Source organism: Schistocerca gregaria, chromosome 3 (assembly GCF_023897955.1).
Source record: "Schistocerca gregaria isolate iqSchGreg1 chromosome 3, iqSchGreg1.2, whole genome shotgun sequence".
In the NCBI taxonomy this organism is placed as follows: domain Eukaryota; kingdom Metazoa; phylum Arthropoda; class Insecta; order Orthoptera; family Acrididae; genus Schistocerca; species Schistocerca gregaria.
This window is the reverse complement of record NC_064922.1, coordinates 440,854,055-440,879,561: the sequence shown is the minus strand read 5'-3', so window position 1 is coordinate 440,879,561 and position 25,507 is coordinate 440,854,055. Positions and strand designations below refer to the sequence as shown.

The following is a 25,507-nucleotide window of genomic DNA, read 5'->3' as shown; positions in this document are numbered from 1 at the left end:
CACCTCAGTAGGCAACATTCCTGGGGTGTCATCATGACGTAAACCAGTCAGTCAGGCTCCGTCCTATGGGTTTGAAAAGTGGTAGCCTCACCAGTTCACTGTTTCCGCTCCACTAATCACCAATCCAGGTACCCTGATGCGCCGCTAAGTCATTATTCCACCTTCCATACACCTCTATGCTTTATTCATCCTCTCCCGCCAGAATTTTAACCAACTTCCACTCCCCAACGATGAAATCCATCCAGAGATATACCCATCTTTTCAACCCTAATCACAGCGCTCCACCTCATACCAATTTTCTCCTACCCATTCATCCTCATTGCTGACTTCTAGTCACTAAATGCGGTTGTATAGGGCCTCATAGTCATATCCATCATCGCACCTTCATCATGACAATTTTTTCGTATGTCACCTTGCATCACCATTACTCCATAGCATCATTTACGTTCAAAAGTGATTGTATTTCAACTGTAATATAAAATCGGCAAATGGGTCTTAAAAACCCATCAGTATTTTCATTCATGCGTATTTTACAAATGTCGTTTATTGTCACTTGTTTTTACGTAAAAATCGTCACTATAGTCCACCTATGTATTTTTTAAATCATCTATAACTGTCATCTTTTGAATGTGTTAACCATTTTTAAATACAATTTGTGTAACCTTTGGCTGAAGAGCTGTTTTTGTCCGCCTCCAGCCCGCGCCATTCTGGGGAATTGAAAAAACCAATAAAAAAAAAAGTTCGCAGACTGACGTCACTGAACTGTTAACGGACTTTCAATGAAACTCCGTCAGCTGTCAGCAAAGCACTTGTGTAAAGAAACTGTAGAAAAATCAGATGCTAGGTTGAGACTCATTGGGAGAATCTTACCAAAATGTAATTCAACATAAAATGGGCTTCTAAAGAGGCTGCATTGCAAAGAGTGACGACGGCCGTCGTCATTGTTGTGCCTGTTTGAACGTCGTCAATGTGAACAGCAGAGGGAATATAGAGGGACGAGTCTGCATCACGTTGCGGCCTAAGAGAGGAGTTAAGCTCGGCTGGCGGCAGCGGCGGAGCGCAGAACACACACCGCAGCTACTTTGCGCGCATCGAACTAAGTTGTCCGACGGCCGGCGGAGGCCCTCCAGCTGCCGTAGCTACACCGCCACTCCACAGGGGGCCGCAAAGTACTCGAGCAACATTTCAAATGCTCGCCCTTGTTGCTCTTTGGATGCCAACTCTTCTCCCTACTTCCAGACGGGTGAGTAAAATGAAGTCCGCCCTACGAGTAGGGGACCTGCAGGGCAACCGGTGCTCGGGAAAAGCAGAAATCTGGACACACTTTCTTTCATATACGAGTCAAATTACGTAAATTTTGGTGAGGTTTATCTGTAAACGGAAACTTGGCAATGTCCTTACTTCGTCTGTGCTGAGTTCTGTAATAGTGAAACAGTACAAGGTGAGTCAAAGAGAACTTTAAAACTGTGGAATGTGTAACGAATTTAGGAGCTAATTTACTGAATCTGTAGATGTGTCATTTTGTAACAAACAACCTCAAGTTTGATTCACATAGTGCATCAGTACCCTGTTCGGCCACTAGGTTCAAATGGTTCAAATGGCTCTGAGCACTATGGGACTGAACTGCTGTGGTCATCAGTCCCCTAGAACTTAGAACTACTTAAACCTAACTAACCTAAGGACACCACACACATCCATGCCCGAGGCAGGATTCGAACCTGCGACCGTAGCAGTCGCACGGTTCCGGACTGCGCGCCTAAAACCGCGAGACCTCGGCCACCAGGAGCGCCAGTGTAATGCACAGATAAAATGGCTACCTTCACTGTTGCGGAGCGTGCTCGATGTTAGTTTGGTTTCATGAAACGAACTTTAATTCCTCAATAAAGATAACTTAGATGGGATGGTTTACTACCAGCAAGACGGTGCACCACCTCATTTCCTCACGGAAGTTCGAGGTTTCCTCGATAACCGCTTACCATATCGATGGATTGGCCGTGAAGGGCCAAATATTTGGCCGTATCGCTCCCCACACTTGACACCACTGGATTTCTTTCTCTGTGGTTTAATTAAAGACCGTATGTATTTTCCTCCCCTACCAAACAATTTAACCGACCCGAAAAATCGAATCTAGAATCCTGAGGTTGTTTGTTACAAAAGACACTTCTACCGATTTTGTAAGATATCTCAACAAAATCAATTTCTGTGTCGTTCCAAAGTTGTCAAATCCATTTTGGCCTTGCCTGTATAAAGATAAATATGTTTCGGAATACTAACGTTCCGAATTTTCTGAAAACGAAACATATGCAGTATTAACAAGAGTTAATCTCGGTAATGATAAGCTGAAATGGCTGCATAAAAAATATGAAGAAATCGAAAAAGAAAGGAGTGGTGGAAGGGATGACTCAGCATCAGAAAAGTCAAAACAGTCTTCGGTGAAATCAAAAACAAGAGTGGTAACATTAACAGTGCAATGGGAATTACACTGTTAAATGCAGAGGAGAGAGCGGGTGAGTACGCTGAAGGTGTCTATGAGGGGAAGGACTTACCTGATGACGTGATAGAAGAAACAGGAGTTGAGAGGGAAGAGATATGAGATCCCAGTATTAGAATCAGAATTCAAGAGAGTTTTGCAAGATTTAAGATAAAATAAGAGAGAAGGGATCGATAACATTTTTCAGAATTTCTAAAACCATCGGAGAAAGTGGCAACGAAACGACTATTCACGTTGGTGTGCAGAATTTATGAAACTAATGATAACCCATCTGACTTTCGGAAAAGCGTCTACACAGATCCGGAGCTTAACAGCTCATGCATTCAAGTTACCGACAAGAATAATATATAGAAGAATAATATATAGAAGAATGGAAAAGATAATTGAGGACCCGTTAAATGATGATCAATTTGGCTTTAGAAAATGTAAAGATACCAGAGAAGCAGTTCTGACGTTGCGGTTGGTAATGGAAACAATATTGAAGGAAAATCAAGACATGTTAATAGAATCTATCGACCTGGAAAACCGTCCGACAAAGTAAAATCGTGGAAAATGTTCCAAATTCTGAGTAAAATAGGGGTAAGCTATAGCGACGAGTAATACAAGATGTACAAGAGCCAAGAGGGAACAATACGACTGGATGACCATGAACGAAGAACACGTATAACACAAGGCGTAAGACTGGGATGTAGTCTTTCTCACCTGTTGTTCAGTCATACTTCGCAGTGACGGAAATAAGAGAAAAGTTCAAGAGTGGGATTAAGGGTGTAAGGATATCCGTGATAAGATTCGCTACCTTCAGCGCAAGTGAAGAATAATCTCAGGATCTGTTGAGTGGGATGAATAATCTAATGAGTGTAGACTATGCATTGGGAATAAATCGAATAAAGACGAAAGTAATGAGAATCAACAGAAATGAGAACAACGAGAAACTAAACATCAGAATTGATCACGAAGCTGATTAAGTTAAAGAATTCTGCTTCCTAGGCAGCAAAATAACGTATGACGAACGGAACAAGCACGACATAAAAAGCAGACCAGCACTAGCAAAAAGGCATCAAACGTAGGTCTTAATTTGAGGAATAAATTTCGGACAATGTACGTTTGGCGCACAGCATAGTAAGGTAGTAAACCATGGACTGTGAGAAAACCGAAACAGAAGAGAATCGAAGCATTTGGGATGTGATGCTACATACAGTGTTGAAAATTAGGGGCACTATTAAGGTAAGGAATGAGGAGTTCCTCTGAGGAAAGGCATATTTGGAAAACATTGACAAAAAGAGATGACGGGATAAATGGACTTTCATGGTATTAGATGGAGCTGTAGATAGTAAAAACTGTAGAGAAGATAGAGATGGGAATACATCCAGCAAATAATTGAAGACATAGCTTGCAAGATGAAAATGTTGACACGGGAGAAGAATTCATGGCGGCCTGCATCAACCAAGTCAAAAGACTGATGACTCAAAAAAATGATAATCATCAGCAGCTCCATCCCAGGATTGAAAACCTCATTGCCTTTTTTAGTCACCATCGGTTCCTTAATCTTCTCGAATTACTTCCAGAGGAAAAACAGGATTAAGCAGTCCCTTCAAAGTTTCATGTATTCTCGTACTTTATGTGTTACATTGTAATTCAACCGTTACATCGTATATACTCTATTCCGTAAGTCAGAAATTCCGGGAGTGCACATTCTGGGAAGAATTGGGATAAGTATTGCTTCCTGCCACTTATGTCTCGCGAAATGACCACAACAAGGAAATGAGAGAAATTAGACCATCTAGTTCGAATAAAAGTTGGCTCCTCCATATTTGTTATCGGAATCAAAATTTGGAAACCTATAAATGAGAGACGTTCGAAGCTCCAGCCCAGCGAAACGATGTTTGGTTGTGCTGTTAAGGGATATTTCGTGGAATGTAAAATACATAACGAAGAAATATGGAGAGCATTAAAGACAGGCAAACCTTTTACTATATAATTTGTTCTTCGTAGTCGTGCGGTAGCGTTCTCGCTTCCCACGCCCGGGTTCCCGGGTTCGATTCCCGGTGGGGTCAGGGATTTTCTCTGCCTCGTGATGACTGGGTGTTGTGTGATGTCCTTAGGTTAGTTAGGTTTAAGTAGTTCTAAGTTCTAGGGGACTGATGACCATAGATGTTAAGTCCCATAGTGCTCAGAGCCATATGAACCATTTTTTTGTTCTTCGTATTTTTTGTTCAGTACATTAAATTCCATAGGACATCTCTTAAGGGTTCGAATAAACGTCGTTTCGCTCGGTTGGACTCTTGTTTCTGTAAGTGTCCAAGTTTCATTTCCGCACAACAGAGAGGGAACGTTTGTTATTTACTGGAAGTATATGTTCGAATCCTTCCTTGTTTTGCTTTTCTGGACTTCAGGTATTGAGTGTGGTCGTTGATCAGTATATCTATGCACATTTAAAATGCGTGTTACACATTGGAAGTCACACACTTCTTCAAGAGTATGATCTTCGAGATCTGGAAAATAATTGACTTTGAAAGCCACGACTTTACTTATTTAAATACTTTGTCCGTAACTTTGACTTAATCTTGTAATATTTCTCCTGCAAATAGGTGACAGTTCTTGGTATATAATCTACGAACGGCACGTATAATAGTATTGTGGATTCTGCGATAATTAAAATAAAATACAATTCTCGCTGTGTTATTCGTCTATCTCAAATCTTGCAATACGCAGAGCAATGCACAGCACCGTTCGCACACTCCATTATTAACTCTAAACTATTTTGTTAGGAGACTGAGTAGAGCTTATATTTTAGAAGTGTTATGATTAAGGCTTTCAAGCTCTACAAGTAGGTGTCTGGCACATCCTTAATGGATGCAGGTGAACTTCACGATTGCTCTCTTTATGGTGTAAATTAATAACCGCTACCAGTATCAACAGGTGATTTCACGTAATACACGACCGGTTTTAGGTGGTTTACATTCAGGTATATGTTTCCATACTTGCAAAGTTGGAGATTAATAAAGCTGGTGTACCTATATCGTTTTGACAGTACATTTGTCACATTTTGTGTAAAAATATTTCGTTTTTTTATATGTTAACTACACGTTAGTCACCATGCTAATTATTGGTGCTTCCACGTTGTGTCTTTGTAAGGAGTGGTACCTTAGATGTTGGTAACTTCAGACACTCATACACTCACAACACCCTACATGCGTAACTGAAGTTACCAACATCTAAGGTGCCACTAAGTTATCAAAGACGTAATATGGAAGCACCAACAATTAGCACTGTGACCATTATCTTGTAGTCGAATTGAGTCGGGTGGTAATGTGAGAGTTGGATTAGGAAATGAGACACTTAAAGTAGTAAAGGAGTTTTGCTATTTGGGGAGCAAAATAACTGATGATGGTCGAAGTAGAGAGAATATAAAATGTAGACTGGCAATGGCAATCAAAGCGTTTCTGAAGAAGAGAAATTTGTTAACATCGAGTGTAGATTTAAGTGTCAGGAAGTCGTTTCTGAAAGTATTTGTATGGAGTGTAGCGAAGTATGGAAGTGAAATATGGATGATAAGTAGTTTGAACAAGAAGATAATAGAAGCTTTCGAAATGTGGTGCTGCAGAAGAATGCTGAAGATTAGATGGGTAGATCACATAACTAATGAGGAGGTATTGAATAGAATAGGGGAGAAGAGGAGTTTGTGGCACAATTTGACAAGAAGAAGGGACCGGTTAGTAGGACATGTTCTGAGGCATCAAGGAATCACAAATTTAGCGTTGGAGGGCAGCGTGGAGGATAAAAATCGTAGAGAGAGACCAAGAGATGAACACACTAAGCAGATTAAGAAGGATGTAGGTTGCAGTAAGTACTGGGAGATGCAGAAGCTTGCACAGGATAGAGTAGCATGGAGAGCTGCATCAAACCAGTCTCAGGACTGAAGACCACAACAACAACACGATTATTATACATTTAAACATGTAAAAAACAATTTTTTTTACAAAAGTGTGACAAATGAACTGTGAAAACGACATGAATACACCAGCCTCATTGATATTCAACTGTGACTGGCATGTACCTGAATGTAAACCACCTGAAGATGGGCACAAGCTCGAAACCGAATGTGTGTTAAATAAAATCACCTTATATTGTGACTGGTACCGGTTATTAATTCACAACCTATATCCTTTCTTCTTCATTCCTGACAACTCAGCTATCAGAACATTAATAAAAGGATTTATTGCTCTACAAAGGCTAATTCTACAAGAATTACTTAGTACAATCGTGACCTGTGAGCGGCCAGAATGAAGTTGTTCTTTTATTTCTGCTTCCATTTTCAAGCTGTGCACGTGTCTTTCCCAGCTAACTGCGCACGGAATCCACGCCCTGTCGCCATTCTTGCTCATGGCCTCTGATATTTCCTTTACAGAGTTCGCTATAAAGTGAACAAACAGGTTTCTTACAAGCAAGCAGCTGTGTCAGCTCCCTAACTCCAGGTTGATAAACGTAAAGAGATAAAGAGAAATAGGCGGAAAATGAGATAAAGAGAAATAGGCGGAAAGTAACAGATGTAATGTGTAATTTAAAGAAAGCAAACAGGAAAGAAGAAAAAGGTTCAGGGCATAGGGAATGATTCACTTTTACCGAAGACTCAGTCGGTATTTAATGTAAGGAGAAACAGTTCTAAGACGATGTTAAACGCACTACTTTTTATTGCAGCATTGCAGTTTGTTATTAAATGAAGCGCTTAGTTCTGATGTTCAGAATATCAAGTATAATTATAACGTATTGTGTTGACGTAGTGAAGGGAAAAGATACTGGAGTGAATATTTCTTTGCTGCCTACGAAAAAGGGGAAAGACACGTCTCATGTTTACCCTAACACGACAATTATTCTCTTACGAATGGTCTAACATAATTATTCGTGAGCCGCAAGACTGTAAAAAATATCATTTCACGACTACTCAAACCTATCATGTTTTCAAATTCAGAAAATAGTTAGTTATTGTCATAGAAGAAAACATAACAGCTCATCGTAAAAATCTCGGACTGCATAACATCCTGAATTTGAGAACTAACAATTTGTAGAGCTACATCTTGAAATGTTTCTAAAAATATATGACAGAATATTCCAAATAAGTGCATCCGTAATTTCCTGTTCTTTAACATTTCCCTTTCTAGTTTGGATGTTTTTTCTACGTAGCTAAAAATATTTCTTTGTCAGAATCAATGAAAATAGCCTGATGATTAACACTAATAGCTAGGGAGTTTCTCTAAAGCAAGTACCGTAAACGAATTCTAAAACAATAATAAAGTCAGTTAAGAACTTAAATACTTTCAGGAAATAATACGTTGTTTTTCAGCGTCACAGCGAACGGAAACAGAAGTACAGTAAATTAAGCAAAAGGCGGTACAGTGTATGCTGGAAGCAGAAGAGATAACTCACGTCCCATAATTTTATCCTTGTCGGTGTCACGGGAATTCTAGACTCTCATGAGAAATTGAAAATTATCGTTAAACAAGGATACCATGTTCGCCATTAAAATATGATTTCGATGAATTAGAAGTTTCTGTATTACCGGGTGGTTAACACGGTAGTATCTGATGATGTGATGAATCCTATTACAGGTATCCTTAGTATTCTGAAGTTGACGAACTGAATTATAACTAGCAGTAAGACTAGAAGAAAAAAAGGAACGCGAATATAAGATTTTCCCCTCCCTTTTTCGTATTAACGTAGTAAAATAATGTTCACGTACGTGACTCACGCCCTCGTGATTTCAAGATAACTTACGTTAACGACAGTCTTGCATTCAAACAAGCAATCAAAATCCTATATACGTACAAATACGACTTACCGTCATGCTGAAAGCGGAATGGATTTGATACTTCTGGAGATTAGGGAGCCGGACGCCATCCGTTCTTCCATTGTCTTCCAATATCTAGCATCCATTACAATGAAATAGTGCAAAGGTTAACGTTGATTAAAGTTACAACCAGAGATATTATTACTTGAGAGTCAGCAACATTGTTTGATCGCAGTCTGTCTTATACAGTCACGATACTCCTGCTCATTTTTGTTACACATTGCGACAGCAGCGTTCCAAGCGGATAGAAAGCTATATTTCTGAATATGATATCAGATGAGTGCGAATAGTGTCGTTTTTACCTGTTTGGAATATATTTTTTGTCAGAGAGCGTATGTAGTGCCATAAAAATCTGCATTAACTAAAAACTGACAAAATATTTGTTTTTCTTTAGTTTTCTAAGGACTCCAGGAGGTATGAACGGTACATTATGGACAGTTTATTTACGATTCTCTCGTAACTTGCAGATATTTACTGAAGAATATAGTTTTATTTTAACAACAAAAGTAATACTGAACGACGAAAGACCTTACCTTCTGCTGAAAGACGACGCACATTTACGCAACAATATGAACTTTTCTTCACAAGATCTCAAGTCAAATTAGTAAATATGAAAAGCAGAAAGCTTTTATGGAATACAAAACCTGTATTATTTAATGTACCGAAAAAGCCGCCACAACTTTAGCTGAGGGGGAAACCACGCGTACTTGATAAAAAAACGTCAAAAGCAGTAAAACTTTTTCCCAATACAGAAGAAATCAGTTCCACAATTGTTGCTACATCTGAGTCACAAACGACATGAATCTTCAAAGCAGTCTCTTTTGAAGCAAAGGTAATTACATTTACAAAAATATTCGTTTATTAGAAAATCGTGCGAAGTGTGAGAATGTGCCTATTTTAAACTTCATAATAAATTCCCGCACGTCAAGCAAGGCGGCTACCGTAATAAGAACGGACAACAACAGAAATATGTGCTTCTCATGCATGAAATGTCTGTTTATATTCTCTTGTCTCAGCGGAGTATGCAACAATTTTACACACATTCTAAAGTATTTCTCCCTGATTAAGTTGTAACTTATGTGACTGAATCACTAAGATTCGGCTGTTTTACATTTATTTCACGACCATTAGCGCCTCTCGATAATTTACTAATCCACGGTAATTAGTATATTGTTAATTAGAATAACAGTAATTAGGGTCACTAGTGTCGTTCCACATGTCAGACAGTAACAGTTTTCAGAGCAGTGAGTGTCGCGACTGTATATGTTGGACTGTGGTTTAATGGAAACGATCTTGGGTACATTTCCCTGTATCGGGGAAAAACTAGGTCTTGAAAGTCTACATTAAGGTACGTATCCCATTTTCACTACGTCCATTACGTATGCTGCTTTCAACGTAACTATGATATGGCTGCTAAAGATAGAGATATTTATTAGTGTGTACAAATCAACTTGAGATATATTCTTGCTTTAATTGCTCAGCTCTAAATATTTCGCTGCTATTTGTTCTGAGCTCATAGGGCCACTTCTCTTCATTTTTATATATAATTTTTTCTATAATAATTCTATGTTTAACGACAGCTTTTAGCCGCAAAAAATATTTCTTACACGTTTCTTGTTACTGAAATGATGACACCTGAAATTAATGCTTGTACCCACATCTACGGAATCTACATTCTTTTGCATCTTCGCAGAAATTAGGAATCCTCCCAACAACGGAATATCTTTTTATGTTCCCAAAAATTTCGTATAACTGTATTGCTTGTTAAGAATTTGAGTCCGAATAGTAACCCACTAACGCAAAACGGAAAGTCACGTGACCCATGTTGCTGCCTATTTTTCTTAGATTTGGTAAGTGGAAACAATATCTGTGCATCTACGAGTCACTACAACAGATACATGATGTAACAATAACTATCATTTCAGCCGTGAATGATAAAACCTAATGTGCAGAAGATTATTGACAGAACTGCCCGGTCTAAGGTGCTGCAGTCATGGACTGTGCGGCTGGTCCCAGCGGAGGTTCGAGTCCTCCCTGGGGAATGGGTGTGTGTGTTTGTCCTTAGGATAATTTAAGTTAAGTAGTGTGTAAGCTTAGGGACTGATGACTTTAGCAGTTAAGTCCCATAAGATTTCACACACATTTGAACAGAACTGCCCTTGCAGGTTATTAGGCTCTAGTTCTCCAGGAATAAGAGACATTTTATGAGGATGAATGACACTAGGGGTAACTACAGTAATATCTGCCTAACCTTCATTCCTAACTGCTTTGCAGCCCGAGACTACAGACATCATTAATTAGTCTGTATAATCTAGGAACGTTGCTATCTGTGCTCCACGGGAATCCTACCGGTCACCGCAAAATCTCCTCTCCGTAATGCAGCTTGGATCTGATTTCGTATTTTGCTTCCATTCTTGTGAATGATACTCGTCTTAACTCTCACGCAAAGGAAAACTATGGGACACTGAGATTCTTTTTCAACTTAATGAGATTTCAGCAGCATGAAATGGTTCCGTATTAGCGATGAATCACCTGACCGAGCGAACTAAAGCTTTCTGATTACTTCCTGACGAAAGAAACTCGTTAAACGGTGTTATTTTGCTGTTGATCACTGTGAAAATGCAGCGCCCATGAGCGACACGCTCCTCGCGATTAGCCACGAAAATGTTTTTGCTTCACACCCCATTACACAACTTCCTCACAGATTTCACATCGGGATTAGGCCGCACGATGAAATAACGATCGCTAGCGTCCAAAATTGTCATAAAAATAGTGAGCCGCGCGGCGATGGCACTTTATTTCCTGCAGGGAACGAGTGTTTCCTGAAACGAAATTTGGAGTAAATGGCGTCCGAAACGCCAGCAGATGAGTAGTGAGGTATGCCCCTCTGCGCGTTAAGAAATTTGATTCGCGAGTCACGACGCAGTAAAGCAGAATTCTGAATTATTAAATCTCAGAATGAAAATCAAAATAATAATGCAGTCATCTGCCTCACCTTTTATATCTTTATAATCTCCAATGAAGGGAAAGGTTTCAGCCATGAAGTAATTCAGGGTGCCACACGAGAGACCGACGGTTTTGAGCTGCGTAGTACTGAGGGCGCGGTGGTGGAAGGTGGACGTGGTAGGGGTAGTTCTGATCCACCCAAGACGCCATTTCATTTACTCAGTCACTATGGAGCAGTGGGACTTGCTACGTCGAGTGTTTGTCTATAACAGTTTCGTGAAAAGTGGTGAGTCTATTATTGCTACGCAGCGATTATTTCGTGCACGGTTTAATGTCGGTCGACATGGAGCTTTCCGAGCCGTAACACAATCCTCAGATGGGTGGAAAACTTCAGATCAACTGGAAACATACTGGATAAGAAGCATCCTGGCCTGAGACACCAGAAAATGTTGAAAGCGTAAGGCAAGCGGCAATCAGAAGCCCAGGACGTTTAGCTAGACATCATGCTAGTGAGTTACGAATCAATTGTGAATCGGTTAGACGAATTTTCCACAAAGAACTAAAATTCCATCCCTACAAAATGCTCATTGTCCAACAACTTAAGGAACCTGATTTTGCTGTACGAGAAGACTTCGCTAACAGAATGCAAGTGATTTTGAGATCGAATGAAAATGAAATTTTATTGATAAGCGATTAAGCTCATTTTCATTTAAACGGGACCGTGAATAAGCAAAACCTTCGTTACTGGGCTCCAGAGCATCCACACCTTTTCCACCAGCGTCCTCTACACTCAGAAAAAGTAACAGTCTGGTGTGCTCTTGGCTTTGTGGCCATTATTGGACCTTATTTTTTTCAAGAGAATGGGGCTAAAGTTACTATTAATTCGGTTCGTTACAACAGTATGATTGAAACATTCTTGAAACCAGAACTAAGAAGACGACGAATCCCTTTAAAACGTGCTTGGTTCCAGCAGGATGGTGCAACATTGCACACCGCAAACACTTCAATGACAGTTCTTAGATGCATCTTTCCTGGCCAGATTATCTCACATTTTGGCAATGTTTCTTGGCCTCCCAGGTCTACCGAATGTTCCTTGGCATCCCAGGTCTACCGACTTGTCAAGAAATCTGGGTGAGTTGAAGAATGCAATCATTCAAGAAATTGCTGCCACCCCTGCAGAGATTTTAGTCTGTGTGATGGAGGTTTTTGAGAATAGAGTTGAGTCCTGCATTTGAAATGATGGACTTCACCTTGACGACATTATTTTTCACAAATAACTTTGTTAACTAAAATGGCAAATAATGAGCTTTGATTTTGTGTAAATAAACATGTGTTAATTTTACAGTTGGCTGAGTATTATTTCATTAAAAACCGCCCGTCTCCCGTGTGTCATCCTGTAGTGGTAACATCGGTCACAGCATTCAACTCTATTGGTTTTGTAAAACTATGGAAAACGCAAATTGGGATGGCTCGTTGAGGGAAAGAAACTAATACTTTCTGAGCACATTTTTTGTATGACCTCCTTTGGTTGTGGTGAATTTTAGCAATGCAATTGCACTGGTTTGCTGTTCAGATCCCCAATTGATGTAGAAAAACCATGTTTCACAATCAGTCATGGTGCGATGTTATGTCTGTAAATCAAAAGTGGTGAGGTTGTAAGATCACAGGTTAAAGTAAGCACGAGATTAGCCGTGAAACGCTGATTCATTAACAACCGGCATAACCGCCAGGATGTTGAATGCAAGCATGCAAACGGTTATGCATTCTGTTGTACAGGTGCCGGATGTCAGTTCGTCAGCACAGGGACGGTTAATGCTGTCTGTGGATGACGCTAGAGTTTCATCTGATTACGTCCCATACATGCTCAATTGGAGACAGATCTGGTGATCGAGCAGTCCAAGGCAACATGTCGACACTCTGTTGCGCATGTTCGGTTACAACAGCGGTATGTGATCGAGCGTTATTCTGTTGGAAAACACCCTCTGGAGTGCTGTTCATGAATGGTGGTCAAAAGGTCAAATCACCAGACTGACTTACATCTTTGCAGTATGGTTGCTTGGGATATCCACAAGAGTGCTCTTGCTGTCATGACATCGCACCCCAGATCATAACTCCAGGTGTAGATCCAGTGCATCTAGCACGCAGACAGGTTGGCTGCAGGCCCTCAACTGTCTTCCTAACTAACACACGGTCATCACGAGGCAGAAACAGCTTTCATCACAAAACACAGCGGACCTCAAACTTGCTCTCCAATGCGCTCTCGCTTGACACCACTGAAGCCACAAACGACGGTGGTTTGGAGCCACTGGAGTGCACGCTACAGAACGTCTGGATCGGAGCTGTTCTTGAGGTAACCGATTTATAACAGGTCACCGTGGTGCCAACTGATGCTGAAGTTGCTGCTGCGGATACAATACGATGCGCTAGAGCCATACGCCGAACAAGATGGTCTTACCTCCCGGCAGTGCCACATGGCAGTCAGGAGTCTGGTCTTGCGACCGTCTGTTCTCGCGACCAGCGCTACCATCAATCATGTACAGTGGGCACAATCCTGCCAAGTATTCCTGAAAATCGCAGAAGGAACATCTAACTTCTCGGAGGCCTTTTACACGAACTCGTTCTAACTCACTGCGGTGTCGATAATCGCGCTTTTGTCACCCTGAAGGCGTTCTTGACTAACATCAACTCACCTTGTCCAATCTCAAAAGTAACTAAAGTTCACGATCACTACAGCGTGTATTTAAAGCAAACCTGATCTGCATCCTGATAGTGACGCTGAGTTTGAATTTATATCAACTTTCGTTTGTGTCACACAGCTCCTTCTTGGTGACGCGATTTTTTTCCCGTCACTGTCCTGTCACATTTCTTTGGATTACACCTGAAACGGACTATACATTTGTCGATTTTGTTGCGTTAAGAGCGACGGGTTGAATACTGTTCGCAAGGAAGTCAGTGAAGAGTACTGGACAGCGGTGGGTGGATTTTTGTGCTATTGCACTGACAGTACGAATATTTTCTCCTTTCTTTTAGTAGACGAATCATATTTTGTAATCAGTCAGCCTCATATAAACTCAATGGCGAAAACTCGTCGGAAGAGATTGTGACACAAGTCTGACGTCGGCCGCTGAGGCCTGTGCACTGCATTTGTCTCCTTACAGTCCTGGTAGAAACGAGTTGCTAACGTACCACACTCAAATGAGCGGCGAACTAGCTCAAAATAGACCGCAGATGGCCCCGAATGCCTCTGCGGAGGCGATGCGAAGTCCTTTCGTCCAATACTTGCGGTCGTCGTGTGCGTCAATTTACGCCTTTGGGAACACTGTGACAGCGGTTTTGAAGGTCCAAGCTAGGCATTGTTGACATCAATACCTCGATATGCCATAATGGATGCGTTTTGCAACTATCATAACCCTATACTGAAATTCGGTTACCTCATGACGTGCTGCCTTGTTTACTAGCGGCATACGCAATATGTAGTCGTCAAACGCGGATGTCACACACGGTAGTGTCTATCTGCAAACTGAAGGGTGAGTAAGCTAGCCTCCCCCCCCCCCCCCCCACCCCTCAATCTCTCTCTCTCTCTCTCTCTCTCTCTCTCTACCTAGCTACACTCCGTCTTCAGGCCACGAGTGGCCTACCATGACCATCCGACCGTCGTGTCATCCTCGGGTGAGGATGCGGAGGGGTGTGGGATCAGCACACCGCTCTCCCGGTCGTTATGATGGTATTCTTGGCATCACGAGGCTGAGTGCACCCCGAAAAATGGCAACAGCGCATGGCGGCCTGGACGGTCACCCATCCAAGAGCTGACCACGCCAGACAGCGCTGAACTTCGGTGATCTCACGGGAACCGGTGTATCCACTGCGGCAAGGCCGTTGCCCTCTACCTAGCTACAGGAAGGTTATAATTAAACTTTGATTACTTGAACCAGTGAAAACGGAAAACCATTTATTGTACGGGCACCCAACCTCATAGGAATGATGTTCACACCGTGTGCTGCAGGATTTGCGTTGTTAGTAGTGACAGTGTCATAACTTTCTGTTAGGCGCCATTTACCGGTACGACGAAACTGGGTTGAAACACAAGCATCAGTGTGCACTACAGTTATAGACAATCAGCATAGGTCTGGAGAAGATGATCACGGCTTTACTTGTAAAGTTGCTTTATCAAAACAACAGCAATAGAGCTGCCGTTCTTCGCGAGAATCGGTGACTTAAAGGACTACAGAGAGGTCATGATTCCTCATCGAGGTTTGTAGAGAATTAACTGACGATTTGGTAATTGCTTCCGGGAGATGATTCAAATGGCTCTAAGCACTATGGGACTTAACATCTGAGGGCATCAGTCCCCTAGACTTAGATCTACCTGAACCTAACTAACCTAAGGACATCACACACATCCATGCCCGAGGCAGGATTCGAACCTGCGACCGTAGCAGCATTGCAGCTCCGGACTGAGGCGCCTAGAACCGCTCGGCCACAGTGGTCGGCCTTCCGGGAGAGGCCGACGGCCAGTTGCACCCAAAATGTTTGTAGAAGGTACTGTTGCCGTGACTAAGAATGCTTGGCAGAAGATGAGAGTAGTGAGGGTTATAGCTAACATTCCACCTGAAATGTTTCGGGCAGTAGTGGAGCAGTATCTAGTGCAGTTCCAGGATGTCGTCGATGTAGATGGTCGTCACATTGAGAAACTGTTGCTCTTTGTAACCTAGAACGTAAACATGGTAAGCAATTAATAAATGTTACCCCCCTCAAATGGAAATTAAAATCTGTTTCTCTCAATGATTTATTCGTTATTTCTCTACCACAGGCACTTAAAAATGTCTCGACGAAGTCTCGTTGTCCTGCGATTGCTCGTTTCTGTTGGGGCCCTCCCAAGTAGCGAAAGTTTAACTATGACCACCGTGTACATCACAAGAAACAACTACACGCTGTTTCACAAGGTTATACTGACCGTCCAGGAGAAAACGTTTTACATCAGTTCACTGCAAAGTGACCACAGGGCTCTCGAGACCTTTGTTATTCAGTAAATACGGTAACATTACACGGAATTCCGTAATTAGTAACTATTACAACTAACGTAGGAAACGCCCATAGGTCTACGGCAGTTGTGGCGTTTTTCCCGGAAAAGCCACTTTCCCAACGCATTCACTCCTCGATCTTCATTTTAGATAGACAACACATTTTCGAACGGGATGACCCTTCCCGTAAATTTTAGCCATTCATCTTATTTAATTAAAGATAAGTCGCTCCAATTGCTTCTAATAACTTCAGTAAGTCCATTTGAAGTGGCTCTGAAACTGCTATTGAGGATGCATAATATGATGGAAAATTCAAAAAGAAATTATTGTCTGAAAGAATGATTCAGCGAAATCAAAACAATCAACGGTGAAATGAAAGACTGCAGTTTGAATCCGACTGTTAAACGCAGAGGAGAGAGCGAATAAGTGGAAAGAGTACATTGAAGGCCTATATGAGGGGAAAGGAATTCCCTGATCACGTGATAGACGAATAAATTGGAATCGACATGGAAGAGATAGCGGATACAGTATTACAGTCATAATGTGAAAGAGCTTTGGAAGACTTGGGTTCAGCTAAAGCAGCGGAGATAGACAGGATTCCATCGGAATTTCTAAAATCACTGGGGAAAGGGGCAACCACACGACTATTCAAGTTGGTGTGTAGAACCTATGACGCCGGCAATAGACCATAGCATAGACACATTTCCGAAGATAGCAAGAGCAGGTAAGTGCTAGAACCATTGCACAGTGAGCTTAGCAGCTCATGCATCCAAATTGTTAATAAGAATAATATATAGAAGAATGGAAAAGAAAATTGAGGATCTGTTGGATGATGACTGTGGCTTTAGCAAAGGCACCGTAGAGGCGGTCCTGACGTTGCGCTTGATAGTGGAAGCAAGACTAAAGAAAAATCAAGACTATGCCCTTTTTCTCAGAGTGTCACTGGGCACATGACATTTTAAAACCTCCTGACTTTCATTCTTTTTATCATTTGGAGTTCTTTCTCTATAACACAATGTAAGTTAGATATTCTTTGTCTACTTCAAATATACGTATATAAGCTCTTTCATCACCTATTATCTAAAATATATCTATCACAGTATGCAACAACAAAGGCAGTTTCAGATACACTTGCAAATCACTTAATGTAAAGGCCGAAAGCGGACGTGAATTTAATGAAATTCTTAACAGCGTACGGAGCAGCTTTTCATTAATTGAACCCTACAGTTGTCCAATCAGCACCCTCCGAGCATCGAGAAACTAATAGTTTATTTCTCCACGTCCGCAGACAGCACGAACTCATTTTAGAAGTTCATACCAGAAGCTCAGAAATAAACCGTATGCGTGCTGTGCCTATCAGACAAAAACCCGTCCTCAGGGGGCTGTTGCACTTGCAGTAGCAGGAACCTGGCGCCGACTGATTGGTGTCGCCCCGGCGGCCCAGGTCCGCTAAGTGCCGGCGAGCTGCAGCGACGTCCCACCAGGATTCCAGAGCGTTCCGCCTCCCTTCATCAATAATGTGCACACTCTTGCCCGCAAATGTGCCACAATTAGTGCGAACCACATGGGCCAGCAAGGTTTGGGGCACAGGTACATTACCATGACAGTTCAGTGTTCCACGTATCTTCCAGACTGCGCTTGTTCTGGTGACCACAGCAAGGCAGAATTGTTTCAGCTTCTCAGATTGTCTTAGTTTCATACTGATATTGTACTCCTACCTGCGTTCATTATGAACATACCCTAAAGATAATGTAATAATAATGAAATAATCACTTGCATGCCTGGATGAACAGGCGAAGGTGACGATAGACAGCCATCCGAAATTACCTCAAAATACATTCGCTGGATAGGTACCACATCCATACTTAACACAGCTGAAGCCAAGGTATTCGCATACAGTGAGTTTATTTCGAAGAAACTTCGGACGGCTGTCTATCGTCACCGAAGTTTATTCATCATATGTAGGTGCAGATGTAGACGTACATGCGGGGGAGAGAAGGACGATAACATCGTGTCATTCTCACTAGTGCGGGATACAGACTACTGCTGCTTGATTTAGTGATGAATGTAGGAGACTATGGAACAGAGAAGTAGACAACGTGACATATGGAAGTTTGAGTCCGTCTGGGAGTCGTGTTCGGATAGGTTAATGGTTAAGGCGACCGCTCGCGATGAACAGGAAATCCGGGTTCGTATCCAAGTCAGGCCCAGATTTTCGTATGTCACCAATAGCTGGTACATCTATACCTATTACAGCTGAACCCATGTTATTTGCATTCAGCCACTAATGAGTTTAAATAATCAAGCAGACAGTGGAGAACTGCTCTGTGATTTAAAAATGTAACTGAGCAGCGGATTTACTCGAGTGCATTAGGTACCACACGACGGAATGGTAGCACACGACGTAATATTATCAACAGAGTTATGCTGTTAGGTCCCCGTTCCCACTTATAGTAGTCACTTCAAAACCGCATAAGCCGACCGGGGTGGCCGAGCGGTTCTAGGTGCTACAATCTGGAACCGCGGGACCGATCCGGTCACAGGTTCGAATCCTGCATCGAGCATGGATGTGTGTGATGTCCTTAGGTTAGTTAGACTAAAGACCTCAGAAGTTAAGTCCCATAGTGCTCAGAGCCATTTTTTTTTCAGGCCCCGCGATGAGCAAAACCTCAGTTGATAATCGAGATTTCTTGTGTAGACTTTGCGACTGGTTACAGAGAAGTTCGCATCTGCAGTACAGGGAGTTGGCGACGGTCAGCGGCGGGGTCGCAGGTAGGTATGAGGAGCACAGGTGAAGCCCGAACTGTGTTTCCTGTAATAAACAGGGGCAGCCACCTTCATATTCAGTTGGATGATGTGCCGAGAAACTTTGCATCGACGGTTGAAGCCGCGAAAAATTCTTGATAACAGAAGTGAAGTTGGTTGTCATGGAATATCAGCCTGTAATTCAGTTTATGCGTATTTCACATCTAAGACCTGCACAACGCTGTTAATGTGGTAATATTCCGCTTTCACATACTTCTATGAAGTTGCGCAGGTTTGGCAAAGCAAAAGATGCGAAAATATTTTGTTGACACCGACCTACATAGGGAAGAAGGATCACCAAGATAAAATAAGGAAAATCAGACCTCGTACGGAAAGATATAGGTGTTCATTCTTTCCGCGCTCTATATGAGATTGGAATAATAGAGAATTGTGAATGTCATTCACTGAACCCTCGGCCAGGCACTTAAATGTGATTTGCAGAGTATCCATCCAGATGTAGATGTAGATGTAGATGGTCACGATAACCCTCACCAAGAGCCAAGGTACAAATGGCCGGCAAAGTCATTCGAAATGAACATTTTTTGAGATTCTGCGTCGGTTTTACGGTAAGGATTAGATTACAATTTCCCGCTGTTGGGACAACATACCTCATAGCTTAACGAAAGGTACAAAAACGCATATAAAATTAACTAATATACAACGTGACTAATGAAAACAAACATTTATAGACTGGCTAGTACACCGCTGTCAGTAGTGAGTGGGACAAAAGACCTGCACCCCATTTCAGTAGCACTGGAACAGTGGACGACATAGTTTCGCGTGTTCGCATACGATAGCCCTGTCCTAAACACCAGGCCTGTCGGCAGTAGGGCGGATATTTCGACGACATTTTAATCTCACAGCTCCACGTCGCAATACGATCTTCCGATTAGTTACAGCTTTTGGGACACCAGGGAACATCCTTAAGGAAAGTCTTCATATACTGATTCTAAAAAAACCGATTTCACGTGGAAACATTGCTATTGCCAGAGGGTAATTATCAGCAGTCGCATGTACGCTGTTTACGAACGAGCCTTCAGTGTTGGTGGTTCAGCAGTTCAAAGGTATGAACTTCCAACACCGAGCAGACTTCTCTGCGCCTAAGCAAGTGATTTTTGGAGATTGTCCAAATGCAATAGTAGTTATGAATGACGAGGCGCATTTTCACTTAAATAGATCAGCTAACATAGAGAAATAGCGTTTTACGCTCCTAAACAGTCGTACGTAGTTCATTAAAGACCTTTTCACTTCCCACGTGTGACCCTGTAGCGTGCGGTAGTTGCTGCTGGTAATCGAGCTTTATTCTTTTTAGGACGGTGTAACAGTGACAGTGACCTCCTTACGCTATGCACACATGCTTAACACTTTCTTTCTGCCGGACTTGCAGAGACGACGGATGAACACGAGGAGAGTTTACTTTCAACAAAACGGGGCAACATCGCGCTCTACAAATGAATCCATGGCAGTTGTGAAGAACATTTTCCCCTGGGCGCTTCAGTTTTCGTTTGGATGAGATGCTGTGGCCATCAAGATCACGTGGCTTTTCCGCTTTCGAGTTTATATTGTCGGGGTATTTGAGCGATAGTGTCGAGGTTTACAAGCCTCAACGTTTAATGCGGTTGAAAGCTGCCATTACAGATGATATTTTAATGATTAATTTGAGGCTAACGGTCGTCCACTGCCATATTATGCATTTTCATTCAGGTGTTCCCTTTCGGTAGCCAAATGAGTTTTCATCTTGATTTCTTTCCAGCTAGTCGCGTAAGAACTTTGTGAAAGACAAGCCTTCACTGATTTCTGTCCTGGTAAAGCTTTTCTCTCTCCATTGCGTCTCACGTTACTCAACTCCTCTTAAGATCTCTTTTAATCTGGCCTGCCTAGGTTGCATTCGCTTTAAATGATGTAACCACTTCAGTCTCGCAGCACTCATTCTCTCCTCCACGTTGAGGTCACCATCAGGTCTCTCCTGACACATTCGTTCCTGGCTCTGTTTCTCCTGCTTTTTTTGTAGAGTTGATCTAAGGAATTTCATTTCACTCGCTTGTATTTGACTCTCTTCTCTCATATTTATGACACAGCTCTCCAGACTATACCTCTTGATTGAGATTTTATACATAGTTTGTTTAGCTCTTAGACGAACTCTCTTTTCCAGATTATATTTCGTACTTGGTGGAAGAAGCTGGTTCATTTTGTTACTCTGTTTAAAACTTGTAGTTTGGCGTTTTCATCACTTGATAGGACTCTACCCAGATAACTGAAGTCTTTTCACATTCAGCCTTATCTCCTTCACGGTGTGGGTGTCCTGCTCATCTTCAGTGCCACTGTCTTACTCTTACTTATAGTCAAATTGTGTTGTTTAAATTTTTTATTCCAGTAATGCAGGCTCCTCTTACCCTCCATTTCGGACTCTCCCCAGATGGCAATGTCATCAGCAAAAGCAATGAGTTCTTCATTTTCTATTTCTTTGATTTCTTTCATGATTGTGTCAATAGGTGTAAAGGAGAGTAACAGGGAAAGCCAACTGCCTTGCTGAATACCCCTCTATGTGTTACATGATTTTGATCTTCCGCCCTCTACAGTTGTACTGCTTTCAACAACCTTCATACAGTATTTCTACTTTTTTAATTAATTTATCAGAATATCATTTTTCTCAAACTTTACCATATCCCTTGGCATACTGACATATGCTTTTGCAAATCCATGAACGCAACTATTTGACCCTTACCTTCTTCCCAACACTTCTCCATTAAATGACGGAAGAAAATTATTTTTTCTCCTGTTATTTCTTAATCCATGCTGTTGTTCCTCAAATTGATATTCTAGGACTTTCCCACTCTCTTGTTTATGATTTTTCTATTGAATTAAGACAACGTGACAGCCGTGTGCACATTTTTTTACTTCCTTTTTTAATTACTGGTGTTATAATTCTTTTACTCCGCACTTTGTTCTCTTTTCATATCACCGCAGAATCCGATGTAGCCATTGTATTCCTTGGATTTTAGGTGCTTTAATTATTTCCGTGTCAGCTCATCTACTCTCCCACCTTCCTACCTTTCATCAGTTTAAGGGTACTTTCAGTTTCTGCTCAAGAAATTAGGTGCTGTTCTTCTTCTACTCCGGTGACTTCGTTGTGACTGTATTGTTCATTTTCCCTACTCGGTAAGGTTTCAAAACAATTCTTCGTCACTTTCCTGATGCCTTCCATGTTCCTGTTTCAACCGTTTTTATATCTTCTCTGCCAAATCTTTTACTTTCAAAAACCTATATAACAGTTTTTGGCTCCACTTGCTGCCTCCCTGTAGTTTCTAAGCGAATATTTTCCAACTCTTCTCCTCTATTTTTACTCCCTTTGCTTGGAGTTTCTTCTGTCGGTATTCCTGCTCCATCTTTGTCATCCTGTGTTCATCTTTTTGCACCAGACATATGTGTATCCTCTTGCAAAGACTTCCATGACACCTATACGGGGGAAACAAGGAGCTATTGAGATTCTATACAAACAAAAAAAATTTAAAAAAATAAAAAAAAAGATGCCAATAGTGGTCTAAATGGGCCTGGGTTACTGTTTTATACAGCTAGAAGAACAATTCTCTGCGGAACTTTAGGGCGAGACATATAAGGCAACATAACATATTAACTACTCTAGGGAAATGAATGAAAGTATGGGGGCATGTTGGCAGAGGTCACCCAGTCGTAAGTGGGAAGTTGGAACTCGGTGTGAGGTCAGGTATGTGGGCTGGCCCCACAACACGAGGCAGTTGAAGGAATGGGAAAAGACAGTGTGTGTCGATCAGCGAGCTGTTACGGTGCGCTGTGTTGGTGTTCTTCATTACAACATGCCTCGAGATATTTGAATGATCTTACACGAGGGGAGAATCATTGGGGAAAGAACGAAGTGTAATGAGTGTAGCCCAGTAGTTTCGTACTACTCACGACATTGTTTCATATCCACAGGGAGTGTTGCGAACTAGAGGCTCTGCTTGGCGAGGTAGAGGAGATGACCGCTACATTGTGCAACAAACAAGGATACACATTAAAGAGCGGAAGCAACTTATAACAGTTTTGTTGTACACGGACGAGCCAAAGGAACTGGTACACCTGTCTAATATCGTTTAGGGCCTTCGCGGGCACGCAGAAGTGCCGCAACGCGACGTAGCATGGACTCGGCTAATGTCTGAAGTAGTGCCGCAAGGAACTGACACCATTAACCCTGCACGGCTGTCCATAAATCCATAAGAGTAGCAGGTGGGTGGAGATCTCTTCTGAACATAAAACTTCGTGTCGTGCAGTCATCAAGGATACAAGAGTAGACCATCGGCTTCGAAAGCCCATATCAGTGATATTTCCTTGAATGGTTCGCACGCTGAGACTTGTTAATGGCACAGCATTGAAATCTGAAGCAATTTGCGGAAGGGCTGCACTTCTGTCACGTTGAACGATTCTATTCAGTTATCGCTGGTCCCGTTCTCGTAGGATCTTTTCCCGGCCGCAGCGATGTCGGAGATTTGATGTTTTGCCGGATTTCTGATATTTGCGGTATTCTTGTGAAATGGTTGTACGGGAAAATCACCACTTCATCGCTGCCTCGTAGATGATGTGTCCCATTGCTCGTAGCCGACTGTAACACCACTTTCAAACTCACTTAAATCATGATAACCTGCCATTGTAGCATCATTAACCGATTTAACAACTGCGCCAGACTCTTGTCTTTTATCTGTGTTGCCAATCGCAGCGCTGTATTCTATCTGTTAGCATATTTGTGTATTTGAATACGCGTGCCTATACTTTCTTTGCAGCTTCAGTGTATGTCAAATATGTAAGACTTGGTAAGATCGTGCAACATTCCGCAAAGGCTACCGTCTGCATGAGGGACAATATGGGGGTCAGAATTACGTGGAAATTACAGCGTGGCAACGTGCTGACGCGGCCTTACGTCACAGCGTCACCTACGTCAGAAGCTTTCTATTGTCTGAACGAGGTTCCAGTATATACAGCAACATAAAATTTCTGTGGCTGTGATTGGTTGAAAGAGTGACGTAGAAGCTCTTTTATTTCGGCTCGAAGGTCGTGGAAGCGAAAGCTGGGGTCGCAGTAGACGGTCGATTCGGTGGTGGCTCTCGTCAGTGGTTGTGATTTATCACTAATAATATTGTTTGGAAGCAGACTGGTTGCGGAAGCCACAGCAGACGGGCGTATATCGTGTGATGCTTTTCAATTGTAGAGATATTGTTTATGATTGCGTAGTCGCATGCCAGTCTATAGCGCGACAGCAGTAATGGAAATAATTAAAGTCTAACGTGATCACAGTTGCTCAAAGGTATAGATAACAAATATCTTGTGCGACGTATTCAGTGTATAATAAACTATGAAGTGATTAAATTCACTGTAATCATGAAATACCGTCGCTTGAAAAAGTGAAACTCTGTGCTCTTTACCGCAAACCGAGTGGTTAAGGATTTCCTCGTTTTATCACCATTACAGCACCACTTCTGCCGCACCTGTATGACCCCACGACTGAGCGCAGCCAATGCAGCGAAACGGGCATCTCAGAAGACGTAAGATTAGTGGTTTTTAGAAAGACCGCGAGATTTGCACTTCTCCAACGACAATCTGGTGTGTACGGTTGCTCTGTTACAAAGAGATTCAGAGGTTCGTCTTGTCAACGCAAGGAAACTGATGTAAATTGCAGTCACATTTAACACAATTGTAAGACATTTCCAGGGGCAGATGTGGACTCTGACCACAATCTATTGGTTATGAACTGTAGATTAAAACTGAAGAAACTGCAAAAAGGTGGGAATTTAAGGAGATGGGACCTGGATAAACTGGAGGAACCAGAGGTTGTACAGAGTTTCAGGGAGAGCATAAGGGAACAATTGACAGGAATGGGAGGAAAGAAATACAGTAGAAGAAGAATGGGTACCTTTGAGGGATGAAGTAGTGAAGGCAGCAGAGGATCAAGTAGGTAAAAAGACGAGGGCTAGTAGAAATCCTTCGGTAACAGAAGAAATATTGAATTTAATTGATAAAAGGAGAAAATATAAAAATGCAGTAAATGAAGCAGGCAAAAAGGAACACAAAAATCTGAAAAATGAGATCGACAGGAAACGCAAAATGGCTAAGCAGGGATGGCTAGAGGACAAATGTAAGGATGTGGAGGCTTATCTCACTAGGGGGCTTCAGAAAACATCGCTCTTGTGCAACGCAGCTAGCTCTTTATTCGCACGAAGTAATGGCCGCTATCGACAGGGGATCTCAAGTTGATTCCGTATTTCTAGATTTCCGGAAAGCTTTTGACACCGTACCTCACAAGCGACTTCTAATCAAGCTGCGGAGCTATGGGGTATCGTCTCAGTTGTGCGATTGGATTCGTGATTTCCTGTCAGGAAGGTCGCAGTTCGT

At 42.0% G+C, this 25,507-nt stretch overlaps 1 protein-coding gene across 4 annotated transcripts in view; it reads right to left on the bottom strand.

Moving 5' to 3' along the window:
* Positions 1–25,507, bottom strand: part of LOC126354364 (POU domain, class 6, transcription factor 2) — a 571,887-nt gene that overhangs the window by 426,590 nt on the left and 119,790 nt on the right. Inside the window, exon 1 of one of the 4 annotated variants that reach the window (XM_050003948.1) lies at positions 8,328–8,447. The exons of 2 other annotated variants lie outside the window; for them this stretch is intronic. The gene's annotated coding sequence lies outside the window, so the exon portion shown is untranslated. Of the gene's footprint in view, positions 1–8,327; positions 8,448–25,507 lie in introns of those variants that run through there. One more of the 4 variants, XM_050003946.1, reaches the window with a different exon arrangement.